This window comes from Durio zibethinus, unplaced genomic scaffold (genome assembly GCF_047325235.1).
Source record: "Durio zibethinus cultivar Kanyao isolate XHJ-2024 unplaced genomic scaffold, ASM4732523v1 HiC_scaffold_2, whole genome shotgun sequence".
Taxonomy (NCBI): Eukaryota; Viridiplantae; Streptophyta; class Magnoliopsida; order Malvales; family Malvaceae; genus Durio; species Durio zibethinus.
This window is the reverse complement of record NW_028323043.1, coordinates 1671144-1676143: the sequence shown is the minus strand read 5'-3', so window position 1 is coordinate 1676143 and position 5000 is coordinate 1671144.

Genomic DNA, 5000 nt, shown 5'->3' with positions numbered 1-5000 from the left:
AGGCATGTGCCCGCAACAAGGGCCAACGTGAGCCGATGGTGGTCGAGGCAACCGTCCGCACCAGGGCCCAGCGTGTGCCGATGGTGGTCGAGGCAACCGCCCGCACCAGGGCCCAGCGTGTGCCGATGGTGCTCGAGGCAACCGCCCGCACCAAGGGCCGGCTTGTGCCGATGGTGTTCGAGGCAACCGCCCGCACCAGGGCCCAGCGTGTGCCGATGGTGGTCGAGGCAACCGCCAGCACCAGGGCCCAGCGTGTGCCGATGGTGGTCGAGGCAAGCGCCCGCACCAGGGCCCAGCGTGTGCCGATGGTGGTCGAGGCAAGCGCCCTCACCAAGGCCGAGCGTGTGCCGATGGTGGTCGAGGCAACCGCCCGCACCAGGGCCCAGCGTGTGCCGATGGTGGTCGAGGCAAGCGCCCGCACCAAGGCCGAGCGTGTGCCGATGGTGGTCGAGGCAAGCGCCCGCACCAGGGCCCAGCGTGTGCCGATGGTGGTCGAGGCAAGCGCCCTCACCAAGGCCGAGCGTGTGCCGATGGTGGTCGAGGCAACCGGCCGCACCAAGGGCCGGCGTGTGCCGATGGTGTTCGAGGCAACCGCCCGCACCAGGGCCCAGCGTGTGCCGATGGTGGTCGAGCCAGGAGCCCGCACCAAGGGCCGGCTTGTGCCGATGGTGTTCGGGGCAAGCGCCCGCACCAGGGCCCAGCGTGTGCCGATGGTGCTGGGGGCAAACGCCCGCCCCAGGGCCCAGCGTGTGCCGATGGTTATCGGGGCAACCGGCCGCACCAGGGCCCAGGGTCTGCCGATGGTGCTCGAGGCAACCGCCCGCACCAAGGCTCAGCATGTGCCGATTGTGATCGAGGCAACAACCCACACCAGGGCCCAGCTTGTGCCGATGGCGGTCGAGGCAAGTGCCCGTACCGAAGGGCAGCCTATGCCGATGATGGTCGATGCATGTGCCATCACCATGCGTCATCATGTGCCATTGATGGTCGAGGCCTTGGCCGAAGTTCGATTTTGAGCCACGGTGCCCATGCTTGGCTCCAGCATGTGCTGGTGCCGCATTTTTTTCACTCGGGACAGCATCGCCGGAGCATCGCCGGAGCATCGCCGGAGTACCGCCGGAGAACCTGACCGGCGGCATTGGGGTTCCGGCGATTGGGAGGGGGGCCGGGGGGGTGTGCGCACATGATGTGCGATGGGTGCTGGTACTTGGCCTTGTGTTGGCCCCCTATCCCTCATCAAACCTCTGAGAATTCACACCCCCTTAAAGAGCATTTGAGATTTTACAGGTTTGCTACCAGTAGCCGTTAAAGTGTCTGAAATGGGGACACTTTTTTCAAACGGTCACAAAATCTTCTCTACTTCGAGTTTTTAGCTGAATTTTTTTGTGCATGCCAACAAAAATAGAAGGATCATGCCTACAAAATTTGGGGCCAAAAATCCTTATAAAAAAATTTTAAAAAATCCCGAACCGCAAAAAGTTTCGAAAATCGTGAAAAATAGAAAACGAGTCATCTTCCAACGAAACTTCACGTGAAGGCTTAGGGGACCATTGTATGAATTTACAAGCCATAAAAATGGCATTGGCACGGCAGAAATTTGAAGATGTGCCTAAACCCACCAGGGCCCAGCGTGTGCCGATGGTGCTCGAGGCAACCGCCCGCACCAGGGCCCAGCGTGTGCCGATGGTGCCCGAGGCAAGCGCCCGCACCAGGGCCCAGCGTGTGCCGATGGTGGTCGAGGCAACCGCCCGCACCAGGGCCGATAGTGTGCCGATGGTGCTCGAGGCAACCTGTCGCACCAGGGCCCAGCGTGTGCCGATGGTGATCGAGGCAACCTGCCGCACCAGGGCCCAGCGTGTGCCGATGGTGGTCGAGGCAAGCGCCCGCACCAGCGCCCAGCGTGTGCCGATGGTGCTCGAGGCAACCGACCGCACCAGGGCCCAGCGTGTGCCGATGGTGCTCGAGGCAACCTGCCGCACCAGGGCCCAGCGTGTGCCGATGGTGGTCGAGGCAAGCGCCCGCACCAGGGCCCAGCGTGTGCCGATGGTGGTCGAGGCAACCGCCCGCACCAGGGCCCAGCGTGTGCCGATGGTGCTCGAGGCAACCTGCCGCACCAGGGCCGAGCGTGTGCCGATGGTGGTCGAGGCAAGCGCCCGCACCAGGGCCCAGCGTGTGCCGATGGTGGTCGAGGCAACCTGCCGCACCAGGGCCCAGCGTGTGCCGATGGTGCTCGAGGCAACCGACCGCACCAGGGCCGAGCGTGTGCCGATGGTGCTCGAGGCAAGCGCCCGCACCAGGGCCCAGCGTGTGCCGATGGTGCTCGAGGCAACCGACCGCACCAGGGCCGAGCGTGTGCCGATGGTGGTCGAGGCAAGCGCCCTCACCAGGGCCCAGCGTGTGCCGATGGTGGTCGAGGCAACCTGCCGCACCAGGGCCCAGCGTGTGCCGATGGTGCTCGAGGCAACCGACCGCACCAGGGCCGAGCGTGTGCCGATGGTGCTCGAGGCAAGCGCCCGCACCAGGGCCCAGCGTGTGCCGATGGTGGTCGAGGCAACCTGCCGCACCAGGGCCCAGCGTGTGCCGATGGTGCTCGAGGCAACCTGCCGCACCAGGGCCCAGCGTGTGCCGATGGTGGTCGAGGCAAGCGCCCGCACCAGGGCCCAGCGTGTGCCGATGGTGGTCGAGGCAACCGCCCGCACCAGGGCCCAGTGTGTGCCGATGGTGGTCGAGGCAACCGCCCGCACCCGGGCCCAGCGTGTGCCGATGGTGGTCGAGGCAACCTGCCGCACCAGGTCCCAGCGTGTGCCGATGGTGCTCGAGGCAACCGACCGCACCAGGGCGGAGCGTGTGCCGATGGTGGTCGAGGCAAGCGCCCGCACCAGGGCCCAGCGTGTGCCGATGGTGGTCGAGGCAACCTGCCGCACCAGGGCCCAACGTGTGCCGATGGTGCTCGGGGCAACCGACCGCACCAGGGTCGAGCGTGTGCCGATGGTGCTCGAGGCAAGCTGCCGCACCAGGGCCCAGCGTGTGCCGATGGTGGTCGAGGCAACCGCCCGCACCAGGGCCCAGCTTGTGCCGATGGTGATCGAGGCAACCTGCCGCACCAGGGCCCAGCGTGTGCCGATGGTGGTCGAGGGAACCTGCCGCACCAGGGCCCAGCGTGTGCCGATGGTGGTCGAGGCAAGCGCCCGCACCAGGGCCCAGCGTGTGCCGATGGTGGTCGAGGCAACCGACCGCACCAGGGCCCAGCGTGTGCCGATGGTGCTCGAGGCAACCTGCCGCACCAGGGCCCAGCGTGTGCCGATGGTGGTCGAGGCAAGCGCCCACACCAGGGCCCAGCGTGTGCCGATGGTGGTCGAGGCAACCTGCCGCACCAGGGCCCAGCGTGTGCCGATGGTGCTCGAGGCAACCGACCGCACCAGGGCCGAGCGTGTGCCGATGGTGGTCGAGGCAAGCGCCCGCACCAGGGCCCAGCGTGTGCCGATGGTGGTCGAGGCAACCGCCCGCACCAGGGCCCAGCGTGTGCCGATGGTGGTCGAGGCAACCGCCCGCACCAGGGCCCAGCGTGTGCCGATGGTGCTCGAGGCAACCGACCGCACCAGGGCCCAGCGTGTGCCGATGGTGGTCGAGGCAAGCGCCCGCACCAGGGCCCAGCGTGTGCCGATGGTGCTCGAGGCAACCGACCGCACCAGGGCCGAGCGTGTGCCGATGGTGCTCGAGGCAAGCTGCCGCACCAGGGCCCAGCGTGTGCCGATGGTGGTCGAGGCAACCTGCCGCACCAGGGCCCAGCGTGTGCCGATGGTGGTCGAGGCAAGCGCCCGCACCAGGGCCCAACGTGTGCCGATGGTGCTGGGGGCAACCGCCCGCACCAGGGCCCAGCGTGTGCCGATGGTGGTCGAGGCAAGCGCCCGCACCAGTGCCCAGCGTGTGCCGATGGTGGTCGAGGCAAGCGCCCGCACCAGGGCCCAGCTTTTGCCGATGGTGATCGAGGCAACCGGCCGCTCCAGGGCCCAGCGTGTGCCGATGGTTATCGGGGCAACCGGCCGCACCAGGGCCCAGGGTCTGCGGATGGTGCTCGAGGCAACCGCCCGCACCAAGGCTCAGCATGTGCCGCTGGTGATCGAGGCAACAACCCACACCAGGGCCCAGCTTGTGCCGATGGCGGTCGAGGCAAGTGCCCGTACCGAAGGGCAGCCTATGCCGATGATGGTCGATGCATGTGCCATCACCATGCGTCATCATGTGCCATTGATGGTCGAGGCCTTGGCCGAAGTTCGATTTTGAGCCACGGTGCCCATGCTTGGCTCCAGCATGTGCTGGTGCCGCATTTTTTTCACTCGGGACAGCATCGCCGGAGCATCGCCGGAGTACCGCCGGAGAACCTGACCGGCGGCATTGGGGTTCCGGCGATTGGGAGGGGGGCCGGGGGGGTGTGCGCACATGACGTGCGATGGGTGCTGGTGCTTGGCCCTTGTGTTGGCCCCCTATCCCTCATCAAACCTCTGAGAACTCACACCCCCTTAAAGAGCGTTTGAGATTTTACAGGTTTGCTGCCAGTAGCCGTTGAAGTGTCTGAAACGGGGACACTTTTTTCAAACGGTCGCGAAATCTTCTCCGCTTCGAGTTTTTAGCTGAATTTTTTTGTGCATGCCAACAAAAATAGAAGGATCACGTCCACAAAATTTGGGGCCAAAACTCCTCCTAAAAAAATTCTAAAAAATCCCGAACCGCAAAAAGTTTCGAAAATCGTGAAAAATAGAAAACGAGTCATCTTGCAACGAAACTTCACGTGAAGGCTTAGGGGACCATTGTATGAATTTACAAGCCATAAAAATGGCATTGGCACGGCAGAAATTTGAAGATGTGCCTAAACCCACCTACCACCCGATCGATCCCCGGCTTGCGCATCCTGCCTCTCCGGCCGGCTGAGCGCCCGCACGCTCGTTCCGTGGGTTGACTTAGGCATACGGAGCTCATTCCATGTCTAAGCCCCAGTCGGA